The 25,690-nt window shown below is 39.7% G+C and overlaps 1 pseudogene; it reads left to right on the top strand.

Moving 5' to 3' along the window:
• The first annotated feature begins 17,432 nt into the window (after positions 1-17,432).
• LOC148777831 (large ribosomal subunit protein eL22 pseudogene) lies at positions 17,433-17,811 on the top strand (annotated as a pseudogene).
• The last annotated feature ends 7,879 nt before the right edge of the window (positions 17,812-25,690 follow it).

Below are 25,690 nucleotides of genomic sequence, written 5' to 3'. Positions count from 1 at the left end.
TAAGTAAATGAGGACTTTGTGTGTCCATCAAAGTTTAAAGTTATCTACATCAAAAATAAAACCTGACTGGAGTAAATGCCTCACCGACTTCAAAAACATTATTAAGTCAAACCACTTTGCTTATCGAGTCTTCTGTTCTTTTTCTAGTCTAGACACTGCTGTTGAATTGATAGAGCTTTACATCATACGAAGCCAGTTAGGTCTCAATTACCTGTTCCAATGAGAGAAGTCTGGCACAGATCATTTAAAATAGAAAAGGCACATCTCTGGATCAAAGCCTTGGCTTTTCTTCCCTCTGAGAAGCAATATTATCATCACTTTGGGTCTTTCTCTTTTCCTGTTTACATTCTGAAGCTTCCAGGAGAAGAGAGTCATTCATTCATCACTTCATTTGCTGAATCAAAAATTATAAGAAAAAACACTATTTTTTCCCTAATAATTATGGTCTACTCCTCTCCACTTTAGGCTCTCAAATTGCCTACTCTGTTGCATCTCACTTCTTTTCCCAAAGGAAAAATCCTTTTAAGATTCTTTTGGTCAGCATCCTTTCAGAAAGGTGATCTTGTAATTGAGAACTGGATTTCAGGATTAAGATTTGCCCTGAATATCTGTCAAGTACTGTTTCAGTCAACCAACCATTAATGTCAGTGGTACTCCTTTCAAGCCAAGCTAATTCAGGCCGGCCACGCCATCAAGCATGATAAAAAACAAAATCGATATTATGAAAATTGAGATAACAAAGATCTCAATTTCTCTAAGTAATTCATTGAGAACAGAGCTTTACTTTTGTCTTTGCATCCTAAGCTGCAGTAAATATTCTGTTCTTTTTTTCTTGCTGCCAATAAAATACCTGGTTTTTTGTTTGTTTTTGAAATACATTTTGGCCACAGCCTTTTCAAATGCAGTGGAACATAGGAGGAGGCCAGCCAGATCCTTGCTCTCCTAGGGCTATTTCCAAGCGTTGATTTATCCTTGAATCACCATGTTCCCCATAGGTCTTTCTGCTGGAGACCACGCCACTCAACTTCACACCCACTCCCTGTACTCAGAGCTGATACCTCTCATTCCCTGCTGTAAATACACATGTGCACACCCCTAACACAAGGTTGCATACCTGGGTATGAAGGAGGAGCTAAAAGCCAAGTATCCTGCCTTCTCAGGTGGTAATGGGCAAGAAAAAAAGCCAAGAATGATTTTAAGCATTATTTTCATCCTTCAGACTGTGTCGCAAGCCTATTATTGTTATCAAACCACCTTTCTTTCTATAAAACCACCCTGGCCCCTGAGCTAGGTGATTCCTTAAGAGGAAGGACTGTGATTGATATTTCTTTGCATGACTATCAGCTCAATGCCAATCACACAGTAATGGTCAAGAAATTCTAATTAATGTGCAGAAAATGTGATAGGTTTTTAAAATCATATAATTTAAACCCTTATTTTAAAAATAATAAAATGTTTTCAGAAAAATGAAATGTAATCTCTGAAGTCACAGGCATAACCAACAGGAGCCTAAGGCAGGACTAGAATCCAGGAATTGAATCCATGAACATCCAGGCTTTTTGTGTTTCAAGAACCCGGTCAAATAGATCCTCAGAATGATTCAGATATAAGAGATGCAGAGTTCCACACTTCCAGTCACTCAACTAAGGTATCCTGTCAAAGAAGCAGGCCAGAAATTCAATTTGATAGGGATGAATTGTGCATCTTCTACATACAAAACTCAGTGTTAGGCATTTGGAAAGAAATACAGTAAAGTATATTGGTCTATTTATACTTCACAAAAACTATGACCCAATTGTCTTTATATAGATCACATACTTAATGAGTATAAATGTGTAGTAAACAAGTACATCTTGAATGATTTTATGAAAAAAGTAGTTACTCAAAGGACAGAGTATTTTTATTCATTCACTCATGTATTCACTTATTCAAAAATACATGTTGAGAATCAAACATTTTCCAGGCCATCTCTTAGACAATTTGAATACAAAAATGAATAATTCCAAGTCATTATTCTTTGTGACTTTACATACAAAAAGAAAAGTAAGGACGACAGGGTGAGAAAAATGTTATGGCAGCAGCTCTGTTCTGTAACAGACCATTGGCATGGAGATAATAGTTCATGAGAAAGAAGTCAGTTCATAAAGTATTTTAACTTGGAAGATACTCATTGAGCAGTTAAAGGTAAGATATGTTCCAGATGGAAGGAAAACATTAAGGCATGAAGACTTGGCACCACCTTGATGAAGGTTGTGGAAGAAGAAAGGGATGAAGTCAGGGAGAACAACAGGAAAGAATGGGGAAAAAAAGAACAAATCAAAATCTTTAGGAACTGATAAGGATTTGGGGTTTTATTCTGTGAGCAGTAGAAGCCAATGAAAGTTTTCCAGCAAAAAAAGAATTTGATCAGATTTGAGGTGAATTGGGGAGATATGCCTGACAAAACATAGACAGCTAAATGATGCTTGAAGTTTTGGGTTAGAAACAACTGACTTTCGAATACACAGTAGAAGTTTGATATGGAAGCAGGAAGGAGGTAAAGAATTTGATAACAAATTAGATTTTGGACTTTGCACTAGGCAGAAGAAGGATTACCCACAATGTCTCTGCTTTAATCTCCATAACCTGTGAACATATTACCTAACATGGCAAAAGAGACTTTGCAGATATTAATAAAGTTATGAACCTTAACATGGAGAGAGTCATAGAATGATTCAGGTGGACCCAATCTAATCCCATTAGTCCTTAAAAGCACAGATACTTTCCTAGCTTCCCAGCTATGGTCAGAGAGAGGTGAAATGAAAGGAGGGAGAGATTCAAAGTGTAAGAGGGATACAACCCTCCATCTCTGGCTTTAAATATGGAGGAAAGGGGCCAGGAGGTATGGAATATGGATGGCTTCTAGAAACTGGGAATGGGCCTCAGCTGATAGCCAGCAAAGAAGGAGAGATCTCAGTTCTATTAAAAACAAGGACCTAAATTCTATCCAAAAACATAAATAAGCAAGGAAACAGATCCTCTTCTAAAAGCTTCAGAAAGAAACAGTCTTACTGACATCTTGACTTTAGTTTGGTGAGATCTGGTGAGACCTATATCAAACTTCTAACCTAAAGAACTATGAAATAATAAATTTAAGTTGTTGAACCCACCAAGTTTGTAGTAATCTGTTGTGGCAGCAGTAGAAAACTAATACAGATTTGAAGACAAAAAAAAGAGTCTAAAGAATTTCCAGGTGGTAAGAGAGAGAGAAAAGAAGAAGAATCTTCCAGAGATTTTGTAAAGGAAGAATCAGAGAGGTAAAGAGAAATCAGAGGAAATAGTAGAACCAAAAGAGACAAGAACTCTGAGAAGGAACGCTCCAAGCTGATAACTGCAAGATGTCCAGTAACACTGGACTGGTAGCCTTTGCCAAAGATAGTCTTCAAATCTATGAACAGACTCTTTGAATGATTAAACCAAAAGCTAGAAACAAAGCCTGTGCCTGGTGGACTGGCATCCCATAAATGAGTTGGTAATTTGCTAGAGATGATTTGACTCTAATCCAAATCAAGAGAGGAAAAATCCACAGAACCAGTAATGGCATGAAATGTGGCTTCTGTCTTCCTTCTGGCTTTATGTTTCATGAACATACACCCTAATAGGTTAAACCGGTTAGTTTCAAGGCACTTAAAGTACTGTTTGAAAGCTGAAAAGGATAGTGATTTTCTCTGTTCCTTGGGATTCCAATGGCATGAAGTGCTGCTGCCAAAGAGCTTAGAAAACTCTAGTTGATCACCCTATTCTCCCACCGGCTTTCAAACTTCTGAATGACTTTAATTTAAACACAGCTGTTTAGACCTATACCAGCAGGGCCTATCTTACTGAACTTTGTATCTCCAGCACCTAATCAATGGTGGGAACGTAGTAGGTCTGGAAGATTTCTTTCTTGACAGCATTAGTGAATAAAAAAGCCTCATAATAAGTTGGTGAAGTCATAATAATATCCAAAATACGAATTATCACATGACTTTCAAAGACTCCCATTACTATGCATAATATTCACAATATCTGAACTTAGTTCTATTAAAACCCATACAAAACAAAGTTAACATTAGCATAGAGATAATATTCAAAGTACTTACATGTTCCCGCATACCTCAGGGAGCTTTGTTCCAGAGAAGAATTGTTCCCAGGAAGTACCTTATCCTGACAAGGCTGGTTTGGCACACAATTGTGATGTATGTCCTTGACTACATTCAAGTTCACAGAACACAATACATATTTTCTTTTCTGAAATAACAGGGCATTGTCTTGTCTCAAGCATCCCTGGGAATACTTGGGTGTTATTTGAAAATCACTTTGAGATTCTCTGGACAGCTTTTTTCAATATTTCCCCAAGTAGGTCTTCAGTCCTCTTTGTCCACATTATCTTTAGCTGGCTTCTCTCTTTAAAGCTTGCCTCAGCTAGAGCCTCCGGGGCTCTCTCACGGCCCACCTCCACAAGAGCCTAAACTCGTCAATTTACTTATATGGAATTTATAGACTGCTGGGGGATTTATAGACTGCTGTGGGGCTATTCAGTTCCACCAAGAGGAAGAGAAAATGGAATCAAAGGAACTGAAGTGAGATGTTCAGGAGATAAGGCTTGTTAGTTGTAAAGCCAGGCTACAGTCCTTGTTTACTGACTCAGAGGTGAATGTTCGTCCCACAACATACAAAAATATGCCCACTGTTTCTTATAGGATTCAACCAACTTAGACAAGGTTTATATTCCTTGCAGAATGATTCTTCTGGTTCTTTCTCAAAGTATTAGGCTGATTAATACTGCCTAAGGCACAGATGGTAAAGAATCCACCTGCAGTGTGGGAGACCTGGATTCTATACCTGAGTTGGGAAGATCCCCTGGAAGAGGACAAAGTCGCCCACTCCAGTATTCTTGCCTGGAGAATCCCCATGGACAGAGGGGTCTGACAGGCTACAGTCCATGGGGTCACAAAGGGTCGGACACAACTGAGTGACTAAGCACACAATGTGTAGATTGTTAAACCAATCATAAAACCCCATGGAAATCAATCCATGATTTCCTCAGTGGTGGAGTTGTGACATCTTTTGGAATTCATGTTATTTATCTCTCCAACTCACTTCTTTCTACCCAAATTAAATTACATCATTTAGTCTTTTATTTATCCATTCATCTATTCATTCATTATTTATTTTTATTTATTCATGCATTCAATATTTTATATTTATAAGCATTTATATATCATTTAATGTTATGACAATCTATTTCTAAGCACTAAAAAATACAGAGATGAAAATAGAAATATGTGTGTGTGTGTGTGTTTGCTTGCTTGATGTGAAAGGTCACCAAGAGATTTGGTTTTATCCTCTTTATGTGTTATGCTTTTACTAGTGATACGGACAAGTTTATAGGCTGATGCAAATGGGAAAGGGGAAAGAGATTTCAAAATAGGAAAATCTGAGCAAAAATTTTACCCCCCAAAATAGCTTTTATTTCTTCAGTGCAAGTGATTTACAAATAGCTTAATTTGTGACTGTCAGGTATATTCTGTTATTTCTTTGTAGTGATAAGAGTTTCCTTGGAGACTGGCAAAATCCAGACTGGGAAACAGATTTTTAGACAGATAAAAGCCATCTTCTATTTCAAGCATAGCATTTGGTCTCTTCCTTGTACTATATATGTGCTCAGTCAGGTCTGACTCTTTGTGACCTTATGGACCATAGCCTGTCAGATTATCATGGGATTATCAGGCAAGAATACTGGAGTGGGTTGCCATTTCATCCTCCAGGGTATCTTCCTGACCCAGGGATCGAACCCATGTCTCCTGCATCTCCTGAATTGACAGGTGGATTCTTTACTACTGAGAAATCTGGGAAGCACTTCTTCTACTAGATAACTACTTAAGAAAGATTTGATGGATAGATGATAAATAGATACATACATACATATGAATGTAACCATAATTCTTTCAGGGATTTCAAGATCTAGATTGATGTCTTTCCCTTTGCCATGCTGCAATTAATCAACTGATTCTTTTTATATTTAGAACATGAAAGATTCCTACAGTTTCCATGATTCCTCAGATTCCAAGATTCCTCAGATGTCCCTTCAGGTAAACGTGCTCTGAGGGGCCTGAGTAGCTGACAGCCCCCATCTGCCACATGCCACAGCAGTTATGTCTAGACCAGGTTCTCCTGCGGGCTGCTCTCTCTTACTAGCTGAGCATAGCAGGGGACAAAAGCTGGACAGGTTCTGCCCAACACAGCTTCTTGGCTGGGCAGTCTCTGCTCTGAGACTCTTGTCACCCTGGCCAAGACTCAGAGCTGCCTGAAAATCTGAAACTCCTTCTTCCTAACTATTTACCCTTCCTTCTCTTCTTTCATAAAAGTCATTCAGGCACTGTGGGTGAGAGTCCCTTATGCCTCTTCCCAGTCTCAGAGGCAGAACTCAAGGAGATAAATATTAGTCAAAGGATGTTTTATACTTCTTTTATGGCTTCTAAGAGCTCTCTTAACAAATTTTCTTTTTAATTTCAAAATTCTGTGCTACAAAAAATTCCTCATCCATATTCTACCCATCTTAGGAAAGAAGAGAAAATGGTCTACAGGAAAGCCTTGTAGGTATGCCATGATTACTGCTTCCTAAGAGGGGAGGTGTTTGGATGATGGACCATGATTGTATTGAGTTACAGGTTTTCTTGAACTAGGGGGCAGGGAGGGGTCTTGAAGCCAGGGTTTTTCTGTTGTGTAACAGAAATGTTGCAAAGGAGCAAAGCTGACTAATTCATCTAAGTAAAGAACAAGATGTAAGTTCAAACGCCTGTTGGTGTTTCTGTTTCTTCCCTTTGTCATAATTACATAAACCATCTTTTGTAATATAATTGCCAAGGTCTTTCAGGAATCACGAAACACTTGTGATATTCTAGGGGACAGACTGTGGACTGATTCATGCTCTCCAAAAATCCGCATGTTAACAACTTCACCCACCATATGACTATACTGGGAATTGAACCTTTAAAGAAGTGATTAAGGTTCAATGAAATCTTAAGAGTGGGACTTTAATCTGATAGGACTGGTGCCCTTTTTTATTAATTAATTATTTTTTTTGGTCTTGCAGCATGTGGGATATTAGTTCCCCAACCAAGGGTTGAACGTGAGCCCTCTTCACTGAAAGCCCAGAGTCTTTACCTCTGGACCACCAGGGAAGTCCCAGTGCCCTTATAAAAAGAGGTAAAAACACCAGACCTCTTGAGCTCTCTTTATCATGTGAGGACACAGTAGGAAGGTAGCCATCTACAAGTCAAAAGCAGATGCTTCAGAATGAAACCTACCTTGCTGATATTTTAATCTTAGACTTTCCAACTTCCACAATCATGTGCAATAAAGTTCTGCTGTTAAGCTATCCAGTCCAATTTTAAGATTACTAATACAGTCATTAGGACAATTATTGTCTGTATCTTTCCAAATATTGTCAGGGCAGATGGCCAAGAGTCTCCTAACACAGTGACATACAAAGATACCTTTTAAGAAAAAAAACCATTAATTTTCTCCTTCGGTTAATTTCCTATTTGATAACTTTTACTGCTTTTATATATTAGTTAAAATATGTAACTCAGTACCATTTATTCTTTGATTAATTCAAAAACATCTGCAAAGTTCTGCTAGGACCCAAATAGTATCTCAAAAGAAAAATATTATAAAAAGAGTTAAACTTTCACAATCAAGGCTACGGTTGGTACAAAAGTGTATGTGTGTTGGGTGGGGGAGGAACATGTAATAGACAAGAGACAGAGCTATACAGATTAAAAAAAAAAAAAAGGATACCTTTAAAAATTCCACTAATTGCTATTTGTTTTCCTTTTAATAGAAAAAATGTTGGAAAATAACAAAGAATAAAAAGTTAACGGGAAGCCCCCTTTCTAACTAAAATTTTTCTCTTACAATCAGTTAAAAGAGTGATTTTATCTCTAATAAAGCAAGGTCATGTTTTGTTTGTTCTCTGCAGTAAGTTTAGATGGAGTTCCTTAGAAAATTGAGAATGGGAAGGCTGAATAATAGTTGCAAAGTCAACTGTTGGAAAGTCAGGCAAGATACACTAAATGAAGTGTAGTGATCAGATTCCCCTCATGGACTCTTGAATAAGCACAGACACTGGGACTGCTTTTCTTAGACCATGTTCCTCAGGGTCCCTGGATTTCCTAGAGATATATCAGGGGACTCCTGGAGTGGGATGGGGACCCTAATCAATTGATACTTGATGTTCCCTTCCTCAGTCCCTCTCTATGTCATAAAAATGTTTTAAAACCAATCATGGTAGGTGCCTCCCCAAAAATGTTCACCTCCTGGTCTCTGTATTGTGTGAATATATTGTCTTACATGGCAAAAAGGACTTTGCTGATTGATTACAGATTCTGAGACAAAAAGATCATCTTAGATAACACAATCACAAAGACCCTTTAAATAAAAAAGGGAAGTAGGAAAGAGTCAGAGAAGGAGATGTGACAGCAGAGGCAGAGGGCCAAGTGATAGAAGGGAGCATGAGCCAAGAAATGTGGGCAAAAGCAAGGAACCAGATCTCCACGAGGGCTTCCCTGGTGGCTCTGTAGTAAAGAATCTGCCTGCAGTTCAGGAGACCTGGTTTCAATCCCTGGGTCAGGAGGATCTCCTGGAAAAGGGAATGGCTACTCACTCCAGTATTCTTGCCTGGAGAATTCCATGGACAGAGGAGGCTGGCAGGCTACAGTCCATGTAATCTCAAAGAGTTGGACACAACTGAGTGACTAACATTTTCACTTTCTTTCAGATCTCCTTTAGAATCTCCAGGAGGAATGGAGCCCTGTTGATACCTTGATGTTAGTCCAATGAAACCCCACTATGGACTTCCGACTCTCCCAGCTATAAGGTAATAAGTATGTATTAAGTCACTCAATTTGTAGTAATTCACTACAGCAGCAGTAAGAAACTAACACACTGATGAACTAACACAAATATTTCTCTAACTTTAATATATATAAACTTCATCTAGCATTTTTATAAAATATTAATTTCGAGACTCAACTCCCCAGAATTCTGATGTAAGTTGTCTTCTGGTTAGTCTGAGAACATGCACTTTTAAAGAATACTTCTTCCCTCCCCACGTGATTCTATTCCAAGTTTTCAACACTGAATGAAACCAGATTCACCATAAATAATCTCACAAGATACAGGAAACCATGATACTAGCTAGAATAGTGTTGCCACAAATATCCCATCCACCCTCTAGTACTTTCAGCAAACATCCCGAAGAAAGATGCATCAAACACTGAACTCTGCCTTATGTTATACAGCAAGCTTCCAGTGTAAGCTTCAATCTTACAACTGTTCACTGTGTCAGTACATTGCAATGGAAGAGTTATTATTTACTTCACCAAAGAAATAATAAGTGTAAGGAAATATAATTCAAAAGATTGATGTAAGATTGGGTCTTACAATCAGTAGAGACTGATCACACACTCTTCTGAGTCCCTGTCTGGATGTATAGCACTGGACCTCTCATCTCTGAACCTCAGTTTCCCCACATGTAAGGTGAGAGTTTTTAACAATCTCATAAGTACTTCCAGCAAGAATGTCCTCTCACTTATGGTCCACTTGAGTCTACCTGAAAGCAAGCAAAAGATACCAGCAAATTCCTTTTTTTTTTCCTTTTGTCTCTAATCAACTTTGCTTCCTAAGGACATTCAAGAATGTATGGAATGTATAGAAGAGGGTTTCTTTTCCACTTTCAGGTGTCTACATCCTTAGGAAAATTATATCCCTTCGAAGGGAAACACATGTACACCAAGCATATGCCTAGTTTCAATGACTATTTCTTAACAGGCACACATGACATATGTAGGGCTTGCCTGTTCACCCGGCAGACCTACCATTTTTGATTACTCTGAGACTCATAGAGTCGGACACGACTGATGCGACTTAGCAGCAGCAGCATACAGCATCCTATTAATCATCTAGTTCTTTTGTTTCACTACTTCTTTCTCCTGCTAGACTCATCCTTATCAGTCCTTTGGTTTGGCATAATTCCTAGAATAAGGTAAGTGATTACCTTTCTCCACTCTGAACTGCTTAAAGCAGACCTGGAATATTAAGCTTACTCTATGGGGTAGGTGAGGGGTTGTTATCACATCTCACAAAAGGATTATAATGTACAATTAAGAACACCTACTCTTGGACTTCAAGGAGATCCAACCAGTCCATTCTAAAGGAGATCAATCCTGGGTGTTCATTGGAAGGACTGATGCTAAGGCTGAAACGCCAATACTTTGGCCACCTCACGCGACGAGTTGACTCACTGGAAAAGACTCTGATGCTGGGAAGGATTGGGGGCAAGAGGAGAAGGGGACGACCGAAGAAGGGAACGACAGAGAATGGGATGGCTGGATGGCATCACCGACTCAATGGATATGAGTTTGAGTGAACTCCGGGAGTTGGTGATGGACAGGGAGGCCTGGCGTGCTGTGATTCATGGGGTCGCAAAGACTTGGACACGACTGAGCCACTGAACTGAACTGAACTGAACTCTAGAATAAGAAAGGGCACTAGTTCAAATCCAGGCTCTGCCAATTACTAATACTAGATATGCATCTTTGGGAAAGCTACTCAACTTCTCCTTACTTTGGTTTCCTTAACTACAGATATAGAGAGATACAGATTTATATCTAAATCTATAAAATGAAGATGATAATACCTAATTCACATCATTGTGGACATTAAAGGTAATGTTTGTAAGGGACCTGGCACCCATTAAAAGCTTAGTATGATAGATTTTATTTTCCCTATTATTCTTGTCAGTGAACTTTGTCATGTTCAGAGCTTAGGAATCTAGGATGACTAGACTCAAAGCCATATCATAAAATTATAAATATCAGAAATATTTGGCATAAAGAGACAAAATGCAGGAGACAAAATAATCATCTTTAAATATATGAGAAAATGAATTACATATGTTTTGTTCATTTACGAGAACAGAGCAAAATTTGATAAGGGGAGTTTTCAGCCTAACAATTTATTGACTTCTAGGACTGTGTGGGAATGGAAAGGACTCCCTTGAGAGGTAATGAGTATCCCATGGCTGAAGGAATTCAAGGGAAGCCCAGCTAGCCCTTTGGTGGGGCATGTAATATAAAAGATTCAAGCATGGAATGAACTATTGGATTTTCATGACATTTAAAATACCTTCTAAGACCGAAATTCTATGGTTCTGTGATTATTACCAGCCCCAAAAGAAGAAGCAGGAGAAAAGTTTTAAAAGGTGAAAGAAAAACCAATCAATTTGGCTATCTACAAGAAATTCTTGAGAGAGACAGACGGGCTACAAATGCTGGTAGCACTAGTAAAACTAAGGACTGGGGATTGAAACATTCTGCGTCTTCCCATTTACCATGGTTCTTAAATGTGCTTTTCTCAGTTGTAGTCCTGTAATGCCAAATGCATTATGTAAAACCTAAGTTTATGGATAGATTGTGAGAGACTCTTTAAAATGTAAACTCAATGGCAAAGTCCATTACATGAAATTATGTTTACTTAACTAGCTAAGGGCTTCAAAGCAGTTAAAACACATAAACCACCTTTTCTCCAGCTGAGAGATCATGAAAATGGAAATGAAGAGTGTTAACAAGTATCCAAGGATTTGTAAAATGTCAGGCCCAGTGAACTCTTGAGTTTTAAGGAAGTGTACATCCAAGTGTTTTGAAGTCTTAATAAAGGCTGCATATTGCTCTCTCACTAGATCACTATCTTTAGCTATCTTTCTCTTCAAAATGATTCAAGCATGTCTCATAGAAACAAGAAATTAGTAGGCTCATAATTGAAAAGAAATTATGGTAGATACTTTGGACATTGTTTATAAGGAAAATTAAATAGAAGCATTTGAAAAAAAGCTGATGATGCATGTATGTACATGTACCTACACATACACACGCGCACACATGCACACACACATTACAGACTAATAGACTAATATCCTTCTAACACTAACAAAGTTAGGTGTGGGTCTTAGAGCCTGACATAAATGCTAGGATGAGCTTTCACTGTGTAATTCAAATCACTTTTTAAAAAACAACATTCTTGAACTGTGGTATTGGAGAAGACTCTTGAGGCCCTTGGACTGCAAGGAGATCCAACCAGTCCATCATCAAGGAAATCAGTCCTGAATATTCACTGGAAGAACTGATGTTGAAGCTGAAACTCCAATACTTTGGCCACCTGATGCAAAGAACTGACTCATTTGAAAAGACCCTGATGTTGGGAAAGATTGAAGGTGGGAGGAGAAGGGGACGACAGAGGAGGAGATGGTTGGATGGCATCACCAACTCAATGGAGATGAATTTGAGTAAACTCCGGGAGTTGGTGATGGACAGGGAGCTCTCGTGTGCTACAGTCCATGGGGTCACAAAGAGTTGGACACAACTGAGCGACTGAACTGAACTGATAGTTTGCAAAGGGCTTTCACGTCTATCTTTTTTCTCACTCCAGTCTCTGTTGAACCAGGCAGGAAGAAAATTTGAGGATCAACTGTATTTTTAATATCATACACAGCATCTGTGACCAGCACACACACATGATAGAACATGCACCTCTGACAAAACATGCAAAGTGAAATCATCCAAAGATGCTGATGATTTTTTGTTTCATACAGTGATTATCATCAAAGTGCTATTCACATTTAGAATATTCATTGAAAGACAAGAAATAGGTTATGAGTCCAGAACATCTTGCAATGTTCAAGGGCTTTTCTGTCACTCAAGAATGTATATATGCTTTTGAAGAGAGAATTTTATTCTTTGCAGGTTCTATTTAAGCAAATTAGAATGACTCCAGTGTTAAGCTTTGGTGACAAGTTGTACATTTAGTTTCTAAAAGCCTTTAAAAAGAATGCATAGGTAATCAACAAGAAATGAAAATCTATCCATTATGCCCTGATTCTATCAGCAAATGGTACTATAAATAGGACCTAATAAAAGGACCAGAACAAAACCCTCTGGTCAGGAGCTGGGCCCCAAATCATCTGAAATTCTATTTAGGAGATTAGATTGAAACCAATTCAATCCTTAAACAGAGGAACTAACATTACACCTTAACAGAGATAACAAGATACAGTGATAAATGACATCAGAGGTGACCAATAAGCCTAACAGGACTGGAAAAGCCTACAAGTCATTCAATTTGCTGCTTTTCCAAGTAAATCACTAATGGTCACAAGCCGGCTCCACAGGAGCTGTGGGTGTGACTTATGGCCAAACCTGAGAGGCTGAACGGTGTAATTAATGGAACATAGAAAGGATCTAACACTGCCCACGCCTCTAAACCAATCACCACTGAATGCCCAAAGAATGAACTGAAATCTCAAGTTTTTCTCCAAGGTGCTTTCCTTTCCAAATGAAATTTAATATGACATAGCTTTAAACCTTTACTATGAATAAAAATCATAATAATAACTAACATTTATTGAGCACATAGCATGTGTGGGTATCAAAATTCAGAACACCATGCAAAGGAAAGAATTTGGGATTTAGGCAGGTGTCTTGGGTTATAAAAAGTAAAAATGGCAAGGCATGAACAATGAAGACAAGAGCAGTATCTTTTTTAGGATTAAAGAAAAAACTACTGAAAGCAACCCTGGGCCTGGGAGAGCTCTGAGAAGTAGCTGTTCATCACCAGCCGCTGAACGCAGGGAAGAGCAGGGGACATGCAGGAAAGCAGGCTGCCAGCTAATAGGTATGATGCTCCAGAATGCTCTGTGTTTATGTGAAGGAATTTACAACCCAGCAATCACTACCGCAAAGCTTATACTTATCTCTTTACAATGCGTGCCTGCTCCTGGAGTTTTCCTGTTCCCTAACTCAGATGTCGAGAGAAAGGGGGGATAAAGTCCCAGTAATAAGAACTGGAAGACAAACCACTATATTTAAATATAGATTTAACCCTCTGTCTATATAAGTGGTGTCCGTGAGGCACAAAGCTGCTTAATCTTCCTCTCTTTGGATGCTTTCAAATCCCATCTCATTTTGCATCCTGTGTGCTCTGCACAAATGCCAATCCCCTTCGATTCAGCCCTGGTGTCAAGTGACAAAGGGAAACATTCCTACTTGAACTCCTTCCCTTTCAGCCTTTTTGCTTCAAGTCCCCTTCAAACAAAGAATGCCTCTGATTCCCGGCTTGAGACTACTTTCTTACATGACACGTAGCCTGGTGTGGCCAGGCACTTAAGGGAAAAAAAGGCAATGCCTTAGATTCCCCACATGATGTAAATTAGAGAGTTGCAACCCCATCAGGGTCCTCCAATGAAGCTGCCCGCTGAGTGAGAAACTATTGGATTTCCATCTGTGTGCCTCATACCATTGGTGGCTATTGTTTAAATAAACATTACTTTGTATTGCGTTTTTAAAAAATTCAATACATGTTGATGCCTGGTTAAAAGGAAAGAAAATTGCAGTATTAAAAGACTAGTATTTTCAGAGTCTTGTGATGTAAATTGCTAATTTAAAACCCAAAATATTGTTAAAGTGTCTTTATTTAATAGCAGGTGATTGCAAGCTGTAATTTGCAAGCTGTAGATGCAGATGGTAATGTTTTTCCTCCCTTTTCAGCACTGCAGTACAGTATTTATTGCAGATCTATGCAGACACAGAACAGCCAACTGTGAAAGAAAACATTCTGCAAGAAGATTAACCACGAAGTTCATAAGACCAACATGGCTTTTGAGACCTGATCCACTCTGTCAAGGCAGGATCCTCTCCTTTCAAGCTTAGAGAATGTTTGCTCACCAAAAGAAGATGAAGGTGACGTCATTGGTCTGCCAGGTCCCAGCTAAGGTTAAAATACATGAGTGAGAGAGTGGTATTTATTTTGGGCTTCATTTATTCTCTGGCTGGAGAGAATCCAGGGAAGAAATGGGATGTAGAGATAGGGTTGGAAGATAAAATATAGGACTCTCAGTTAAATTTGAAGTTCAGACAGACAAACAATAATTTATTAGGATAAGTGTATCCCAGAGTGCTTGGACATCCTTACACTAATAAATTATCTATTCTTTATCTGAACTTCAAATTTAACTGGGAGACATGTATTTTAACTGGGAGACATGTATTTTAATTGGGAAACATGTATAGGAGGGCATGGCAACCTACTCCAGTATCCTTGCCTGGAGAATCCCATGGACAGAGGAGCCTGGTGGGACACAACTGCAGTGACTTAGAATGCACACATACATGTATTTTTATTTGCTTAATCTTGCAACTCTATGTAGCGAGAAAGGGTAAGTAAATAAATCACAATGTCATTTTCAGACATCAGACACGGCACTTGATGTTTACTGAACACTAGGCTAGGGACTTGCCTTCTGCTGCCCATGTAATCATGGTGAAGATTTATCAGTTAGCCTTATTTTGAAGATTCATAATTGCGGTTGAGAGACCTTTGATAACCTTCCACATAGAGTTCACAGTAAGTCTGGACTTGGTGAGCAAGTCCTTTGTGACTTCAGAGCCTGAGTTCTTTCCATAAAATGATGCTGAGGCCTCACCTTTGTTCATTCTCTCCCACAATACTCAGGGCATCTGACAGAAAATCAGTGCCATTCATCAGCTCCTGGTGACCTCCCAACTCTCTCAACCCTGCAACAAAACAAACCCACAAACAAACCCATCTATATCCCACCCTTTGGGTGCATGCTAAGTTAATTCATTCTTATCCGACTCTTTGCGACCTCATGGACTGTAGCTTGCCAGGCTCCTCTGTCCATGGGAATCTCCACTCCAACTGGAGTGGGTTGCCACACCCTCCTCCCAAGGATCTTCCCAATCCAGACATTGAACCCAAGTCTCTTACATCTCCTGAACTGGCAGGCTAGTTCTTTACCACTAACGATGCCTGGGAAGCCCACCCCAGTGACAACTAAAGCACTATTTGCTTTCATTTTTATTTTCAAGAAGGATAACAACTGTTTCCCCATGCGTGTCATCCAAGTGAACTCCTGATAATTATTATATTCTCTTTGATTTGATTGTAACTGATTACCAAAAGACCTGGGAAGCCTGGCCTTCTTTGAGCACTTGACCTTACACATTTGTATGGAATTCCAAAAGTGGTGACCCAGGACTAGAGCAAGAACAAGAAGCGGACTGTTGATTGCTGACTCAGAGCCCACACCTCCCTTCTTTTCTGTTGATTCAGTGGCCATTACCTTACCGATGACTCCATAGCAGGTCATGATTGAGTGGTAGGGCTTCTCAACAGGCGTATTGTTGGCATTTGGGTGACATAATTCTTCATCCCAAGGGACTCCTCTGAATATCACATTTCTCCTTCCTGTATCCTGGATCTTAAGTACTGCAGTCAGGCATTTAGTCACTTTATAAACCTAGAACAGCCCTACTCATTTCTAAATCCTTCTGTTGGGGCAGAGACACCTCCATCAGGCAATCTGGTTGTCTCTTTACCTTAGTAGTCATGATTTGGTGGCCAGAGTCATTCAGGTCGGGCCAATGTAGACCTGAAGGGAAGTCCACTTGGAGCTTCTAAGAAAGGTTTCCTCACTAAATGAAAGAAAGCCAGGGACAGAAGAGTGTCTCTCATGACTGGGTGTGCTTGTGTCTGTGTGAAATGTGGAGCTACCACAGCAATTTTTCACCCATGGGGGCAAAAACTGAAAATGGCAAAATGCAAAAATGGAAAAATCCTGGGCCCATGATAACATCAGTTCAGTTCAGTTCAGTCGCTCAGTCGTGTCCGACTCTCCGCAACCCCATGAATCAGCATGCCAGGCCTCCCTGTCCATCACCAACTCCCAGAGTTCACTGAGCTGCAATTAGCAAACCTTGGGGCTGCCTGACTTGAAGCATGCTATCCTTGTTAAAGGCTCTTGAATGCAGGGGAAGGGGAGCATTCAAGCCCCTTGCAGCTCAGAGGACCCAACTTTCACATGATCCAAGGGCCCTGGACGTTTGAAGGGAGCGCAAGGAAAGAACTATGATGGGTGTGGGGTGCCAGAGACAACCTTGGCAGATGATGGTACAATTATAGGGGGAGAGGGGAAGGGGTGAAATCAGAGTAGTGTAATTGGAAGCCTAACTCTATCACTAAATAACTTTGCAATCTTGAGTAAGGTCAATCATTTTCTCAGCCTTACATTTCCAATCTGAAAACTATCAGGATGAAATTTACAAAAGTTTTTAGCTCACACCTATGGGCCACCCTGCACCTACAGGACTGCTGTTTTTTACTGGTCCCTCCTCCTGACAGCTGTGTGGTTCAGACTTATAGACCACTAACCGCACAGTCTTACAGCCAGGCCTCTTCATTCATCTCACCTGTGCATTTTCTGAGCCACTTGAATTCAGGGACCCAACCTAAACCCACTCCCTTCACCCAGCTCCCTATCTGCTTGCACTGCAGCCATGGCTCCTATGAAAAAGCTTGTGGCAAAGGAATCAGTGAAAAGAAGCGGTTCCTGACGTTTCCACTTGACAGTGCACATCCTGTCAAAGATGGAATCATGGATGCTGTCAGTTTTCAGCAGTTTCTTCAGGAAAGAATCAAAGTGAATGGAAAACCTGGAAATCTTAATGGAGATGCTATAACCATCGAAAGAAGCAAAAGGGAGATTACCGTAACTTCTGAGGTGCCTTTTTTCAAAAGGTATTTGAAATATCTCACCCAAAATATTTTAAGAAGCATAATCTATGTGATTGGTTGCAAGTAGTTGCAAAGTTACAAATTGTATTACTCCAGTTTAATCAAGATAAAGAAGAGGAGGAAGATGAACATTTTGTATGATGTCTTGAATAAAATTTGGGCTTCCCAGGTGGCTCAATGGTAAAGAGTCCACCTGCCAATGCAGGAGACGAGGGTTAAAACCCCACCCTCTACCATCCTAGGAGATGTAGATGCTGTATTTTATGGCTCTAATATGAATGTCATTTGGGTCAAGAATCAGCCTCAGGATCTCTACTATTTCTATGCATCTTTATGTCTGCACCAAATGATTTCCACGCTAATTAAAATACCAAAACCCAGTTTTGAGACACCCACAGTTTAAAAATTACCAGTTTTTACTTTCAAGGAGAACCTAGTATACAGAACACATATATGTTAACCTTGTACATTGCATCCCATCCTGTTTAACTGCTTATTAACGTTTATGTGCAGAAAAATAAAAATTACTTCTCTTCATCTACTTATGAGTATTATATAAACCACTTAGATACAGGATTCTCTAGTGCCATCTAGGGGATTTCAGACCAAAAAAAAACGAGAATCATCGGCTCAACTGAAAGAGAAAAACAAGAACTGAAAAATCAGCTATGACTCGCAATGTAATTTCTTATACATCCTCAATAATGTTTCGGTAATCTTTTATTTTACAGTTTGTATGGCTGAGCAAGATCACACATGGTGCAGCATCTGGGAAACACATAAATGAGCAAAATGTACGACATTGCACCCGTGCTCTGTAGCCTGATATTTCAAAAACATAACCTTGAGAGAAAATGTTTCCCTATTAAAATCAATGCCTCTTTCTAAAACCAAATCAAGCATGGTTTGCTAATATTTTTAAATGTGTTTTCTACATTCCTGGTTCCTACATATTAATCATGTGCAGTTAAGAATCCCAGCAAGCTCCCTATAAAGTTAAAGGGAAAAACCAAAAAGTGATGCACTTTGCAAAGACCTCATCTTAATCCTCAGGCCTGAGTACGGTGCCAAGCAGATTGAGGTCACAGCTAAGATTTCATTTTACTGAACTGAGGCCAGTGAAGTGAAAGTGAAAGTTGCTCTGTGGTGTCCGACTCTTTGCAACCCCATTGACTACACAGTCCATGGACTTCTCCAGGCCAGAATACTGGAGTGGGTAGCTGTTCCCTTCTCCATGGGACCTGTCAGACTGAAGGATGGAACCCAGGTCTCCCACATTCAGACAGATTCTTTACCAGCTGAGCCACCAAGGAAGCCCAAGAATACTGGAGTGGGTGGGCTATTCCTTCTCCAGGGAATCTTCCTGACCCAGCAATCGAACCAGAAATTGCTGCATTGCAGGCAGATTCCTTACCAGCTGAGCTACTAGGGAAGCCCAAACTGGGTTCAGTAGCTTCTAAATGATTGACAATGTGCAGGCCATCACTTCTAACATGGTGAACCAATTACAGTAGTCTCCATGGACCTAAATAGCACATTTCTAGGGAGGTTTACTTGTGTGATGACCCTGTGTGAGGCACTTTTCCCATAGGGGACTGCATTTAATCCTTCCCTCCAAACCTCTGATTCCTATAAATGCCTAATTCCTATTTTATACATAAGAAAACTGAGGCAAAGAGAGTGGAATAGCCTCTTCAAGGTAACACAGTAAAAAATGTATAAGCAAGGTTTCAAATCCATATCAGACTTCAGCCTCAAGCAGTGTGCTTCTTCCAAAAATATAGTATTTAAATATGACTACCAAATATCTTACAAACTATTTCAACCAAAGGGAAAATGCTCATCAGGCTGAACCCTGTGAAATTCCTGATATTCAATCATTTTGTGCTACGGAAAGAGCACTTACGTGCAATTCAGCACATGGGAAGCACACTCAAAGAAGTCTGGGGAGGAAAGAGACCTGTGTCTAAGGGTGTGAAGTACCCTGGGCTCTGCTGTGTGAGCACCACCCCCAGACTCCAACCCCACGCATCTTTTACAAGCAGCAGAATTCCCACACACTCAAAGAGATGGTCTTCATGGAGAAGCCTAGGAAAGGAAGAGATTTTGTGTCCAGGTCAAGAATGGGGCACAGGAAGAGTCTGACTACCTGGACAAGGGGGCAACATCTGGCCTGGGTTTCTGGCACCCCCATGTCAAATGACCCCCACTCCAGGCCTTAGGTCACACCTGCGGGGAGCCCAGCAGGGCCCCAGTGCTGGTGTTCCAAGCTGAGGACTACTGGCCTTCCCTCCCTGCTCCTTAAGTGACAAGTCTGAAGATCTAACAACAATTCCATCTGTTAAGTGTAGCCCTGGTAAACAGGTCCCAGGTTCCTGTCACTCTGCTGGTTTTGGGCCTGAGGTCATATCCTCTCTGTCTTCTTCTCCCTCCTCCAGATACTGTGTGTTGCTTCCTACACACCTCCTGCCTGCAGCTGGCAAGCTCATCGAGCCTTCAATCTTACCTTCCATATTCCTTTTCCTAGGAAGGGTTCACCTCACCTCCAAAGCTAAATCCATGTCCCTTTAAGGCTGGTAGGAGGAAAAGATAGCTTTTGTTATATATGATTTGCCATAAGCTTTTCAATTCTTTTCCACTGCAGACTTTCTTCATTAAACTGAATGACCTCCAATGATGCAGCTTCCTCATATATACTCATGTGCCTGTCAAGATGAAGGTTCCTAAACTTCACCTCCAAGATGTATTGATTTTATTTATCCCACAAGTATTCTGTGATAGTAGGTGCTGGCAAGGCAGCTCTCACATAATTTCTTCAGATTAAGTTTGCTAATATCTGGCTTAAATAAATGTTCTTTCTCAGTTGCTTCATTTTCTGGAATAAGTCTCCATGAAAGAGTGAATGTGTTGAGTTTGATGGGGTGATCAGGAATAGATGATGGGTGGGTAGATATTTTATCTAGTAATGGGTCAAAGCACCTTATTATTTTACAAAACTGAAAAGCATTGACTGTTTAACGGTGACTCTCAAGCAACTCTGATGGAGCCGCAATGGGCCTTACATAGGCCATATACTTGAAAGTAGAAATGATCAAGGCTTATTGCTTCTCATTCCAATAAAGCTAATGACTTCTGCTTAATATGCAGTCAAAGGCTAATTGGTTTTAAGCAAAGATTTCATAACTTACTTATACTTTGTTTCAAAATTCTTTCTCTCATCCTTACCTTTCAAGTATAGCAGGGGAAAATATAATTTATATATGAGTATATATAACCTCCTTCTTTTGTTCAACCCATCTCCATCTACCTATGAAGGAAATATTTTGCAGAGTTGTCAAAAGAAACGACGATAGGGACAGAAACTGGGGCCCACAGAAATGACTGTGCAGAAGCATTTCATGGAAAACTAAAAGACAGGAAAGAAAACAAAAATTGAACATGGACAGATGTTGTGGCAAATAGGTAGGAGAATGAGAGGAGTGTGAGCAAAGAATTTAAGAAATACTGTCATGGATGATGAAGTGGAGCATCTTTGACTTTATTGAAAATTATCAAATAAAATAATATTTCTCTATTATTTCAAAATGCTGAACCATAGCCAGTTAACTATGACCCTGCAGTGAGACTAGGCTATGTGGAGCCCTAAGATTTACTCCTGATAACCTGAGGCAAAGAACTGACTCATTTGAGAAGACCCTGATGCTGGGAAAGATTGAAGGCTGAAGAAGGGGATGACAGAGGATGAGATGGTTGGATGGCATCACTGACTCAATGGACATAAGTTTGAGTGAACTCTGGGAGTTGGTGATGGACAGGGAAGCCTGGCGTGCTGCAGTCCATGGGGTCGCAGAGTCGGACACGACTGTGCAACTGAACTGAACTGAAGATTTACTCAGATCACACTAATGTGATGTACAATAAGAAAGACTAGTAGAATTGTGACTTTGTGTAGAATTATCCTGCCCTATTAGCCTGCACTATTTCTACTAGGGCCCCAGGATTTATTGCATTATTTGGCTTTCTGATTTTTATTGTCAGCTCTACACAGCATCCTGACAACCATTGTCTCTGCTGTTCCCCTTGCCTCAAATATTCCTCACCTGAAAAATCTCCTCACGGTATCAATTCTGAGTTCCTCTGAAAGAGAAGAGAATTATAGATAGAGAATGAAATAACACCTGAGATTAGACCTTTAGTGGGAATCTACCCAATCAATTTAGCAAGGCCTCAGCAAGTCTGCAAACCATCAGGATGCTCACTAAAACCCAAATCCCAGAGTGCCATTCTCAAAAATGATGACATCCAGACATTCAATATTTGAAGGCCCAGTGGTTTTCTTTACAGCCTTATTAACAAAGAGAACACTAAGAAAGTTCTCTTTGCTGACTTCTTTCTTGGCTTTTTTTTTTTTTTTTGCTTGTTTTCTGTTGACATGATCTGTCAACAGAAAGGCACTAAAGATAGTAAGCCTCACTTTAATTGTTCACAACACCTTCTATCACCTTACACCACTGGCTTATCACAATCTTGGTCACTAATTTTGGACTTCACTAAGCCCCAGTTTTACTAGTCTATGAAATGAGATGTTGCAGCTTTCGTTTCTTCAATATATTTTTTTAATATCCTATTGAATGGTTTGAGATGCACATTAACTATTCCTGACCATGAAAGGCTTCTTACATTTTAGGCATTCAGGTGTTGATAAATTTATGGCATTACATTATAAGTTTTTGATATAATATTCATTAGTGACATCTGAAATGTGTTCACAAGTACACTGGCATTGATTGGAATTAAAAAAACTAAGTTGGTTTAACTTTTAGATTGTCTACAACTGCATATATCTGACTCTGTGAGCTTAAATAGGTAAATTTACCTCTTTGATCTTCATTATTTTATGAATAAAGTGACTATTAGAAAATTATGTTAATAAAGATAGGAAATGACTAAAATAAACACATTAGAATCTTAGTGGCTTGATACAAGAGAAGGTTTTTCTTATTCACATAGTGTTCAGTATGGGTGTTTAGCACTATTGTCTGTTCAGGGATTCAGGGATGCAGGCTCCTTTCATCTCATAGATTTGTCATCCCCTTCACTATGCTCAGAGGTTAAAGTGTCTGCCTGCAATGCAGGAGACCCAGGTTCGATCCCTGGGTTGGAAATATTCCCTGGAGAAGGAAATGGCAATCCACTCCAGTATTCTTGCCTGGAGAATTCCATGGAGGGAGGAGCCTGGTAGGCTACAATCCACAGGGTCACAGAGTCAGACACGATTGAGCTACTTCACTTCACTCACTATCTGCAGGACTTCCCTGGTGGCTCAGATGGTAGAGTCCACTTGCAACACAAGAGATCTGGGTTCAATCCCTGGGTCAGGAAGATCCCCTAGAGAAGGGAATGGCAAACCATTCCAGTATTCTTGCCTGGGAAATCTCATGGACACAGGAGCATGGTGGGCTACAGTCCACAGGGTCTCAGTCAGACACAAATTAGCAACTAAACAACAAATGGACATATATAACTCTAAGGAAGCCTGGAAAATAACTTGCGTTGGCCCAGGAGAAAAAGAAACTAGGGTCTTATAAATCCATAACACTCTCTGCCCAAAACACTTTTTTCAATGGTTGTGGAAAGGGTCATGTGAGATAATGAGCATGAAAATTACTTTGTAAATTATAATCTGCTATGCAACTATAGAATGTTATTTTTATTATAATTACTATACGTGACGTCTCTGTGAATACCTTACCACCAGGGAGTGGTAGCCCCCTTGGAAAGAAGAGAGTTTATGGATATAAAAAACACTTAAAATTTTAGGATTAAGCAAACTCTAAAAATTATGTTTTATGAAACAGGGCAATGAGAGCCCTTTCCTCAATTTGGGTGCCTTGGAATGCCCTGAAATTTCTTCTTCCTCCATGGTAGTAACAAGTTTTGTATGCAGAGAAACAATTACTGAAGCACATTCCAGGTTATCTCAGTAGTCAGATTATTTGCTGTAAAATTGAAGTTTATTCATGATACTCTTCAATGCCAGAAACAATGAGTTGGAAATATAAAAATGAATCTATCCATAGTATTAACTAATTAACTAAAAATCCGTGCTTAATATTCTCCAAGAGTAAAGCACTGTTCTGGGGAGATAGGGCACATCAGAAATCATATAAACCAAGATAAAAACAATTCTCAGTGTGATCCCTTCAATCAGATTTTGAAGGTCTCACTTCTAAACCATTTAATGTTTGAGATTGGGTCATGGTATTTTTTTCAACAGCTTTCTCACAAATAGCGTGAGCAGCACAATTATTCCACTAATTTTAAAAGAGTTCACTTCTGTTTGTGTCTTTTAAATGATGGAACATGGAGAAAATGAAAATGCAAAAGATTGAATTAATTATATTGAACAGGGTTAAAGCAGGAATGATTCATTTATTTATTTAATTTTTAGCCAAGAGAAAAATTGAAGGCACTTCCTATGAGGCAATTAGCCATTCAACCTTTGTAATTTCAAACAAAGCAAGTGAATCAGACATTTAAAGGGGTCTACAAAGATCTCACAAACTATAGGAGGTAGAGTACAGATGCATTTGCAGACCACTGTGTTGACTACTGAGGATGATGGTGCCTGGTTGAGAGTGGTGACCTGGGTGGGTCTCTATGTCTCCATATTATATATAATCTCCGCACTTGTAAATAGGCGTGTTCAATGGATAGGGTATGAGTAAAGCAGTTCGTTCAAGCCAGTCCAAGTTTACCCTTATTCCCCAGCATAACTGTTGGCTCAGTGGGTAAAGAATCTGCCTGCAGTGCAGGAGACACAGGAGACGCGGGTTCAGTTCTTGGGTTGGAAAGAGCCCCTGGAGGAGGGCATGACAACTCACTCCAATATTCTTGCCTGGAGAATCCCATGGACTGAGGAGCCTGACGGTCTATAGTCCAAAGGGTCATGAAGAGTCAGACACGACTGAACAACCAAGCATGCACACTCACTCTGTAGAGTGTTCCCAGTTTGGACAATTCATTATATGGACAGGCTGTCAATGGATATGTGTTCATGGCTTGATAAGCAGAACTTGGGAAGCTGGCGCTCATGTCACCTCATAACACCTTCAAAGATGATTAAAACATCAAAATGCACAAATAACTGAAAACAGAGAAAGTAATAGTATCTTCAGCTCACAACTAAAATTCTTACTTTCCTTCCCATTAACATGGCCAGAGAGGTCTGCAGCAAGAAGAAGATGGCCAATCAGCACTGATTTGTGAACTGCCACCCCAGAAATAGGATGTGAGTGGTTATTTGAGAATCTGTATGAACTTGTATCACCATTGCTAAAAGCCTGAACTTTGGCACCTGAAGTAACTTGTCCAATTTTATTAAAATGCAGTATTCCTCACTTTGATCCAGTAAAAATAATGACTCAATTTATCAAGTAAATCCTTTACTTATATTTTCCAAGGGTGAATCTTGGGTGTATTTATTTATTGCTTCATGATTGATTCTGAACTTTATTAATCATAATGATAACATTTCATATGACAAGAGGTCAGAGAGAACTTGGGCAGCATCCAGTTCTAAACACTTCAAGTTACAGTACCCAGAGAGAACTAAAGCATTAGCTTATTGGAAACCTGGGGAGACTCTCCCAGTCCCCAACTCTTTACCTGGTGTTCCTGCATCCTATATCCAAGTCATCACAACACCAACACTTGACTTCTGCTGGTTTCCAGTTCCTGCATTAGTGTTTGGAAGCATTAATACTGGAAATTGCATCCAAGTACTGCATTTCGGACTCTTTTGTTGACCATGATGGCTACTCCATTTCTTCTAAGGGATTCCTGCCCACAGTAGTAGATATAATGGTCATCTGGGTTAAATTCACCCATTCAAGTCCATTTTAATTCACTGATTCCTAGAATGTCTACGTTCACTCTTGCCATCTCCTGTTTGACCACTTCCAATTTGCCTTGATTCATGGACCTAACATTCCAGGTTCCTATGAAATATTGCTCTTTA

Source organism: Moschus berezovskii, chromosome 5 (assembly GCF_049115385.1).
Source record: "Moschus berezovskii isolate FMDL1 chromosome 5, NW_MosBer_1.0, whole genome shotgun sequence".
In the NCBI taxonomy this organism is placed as follows: Eukaryota; Metazoa; Chordata; class Mammalia; order Artiodactyla; family Moschidae; genus Moschus; species Moschus berezovskii.
This window is presented reverse-complemented; position numbering and strand designations above follow the sequence as displayed.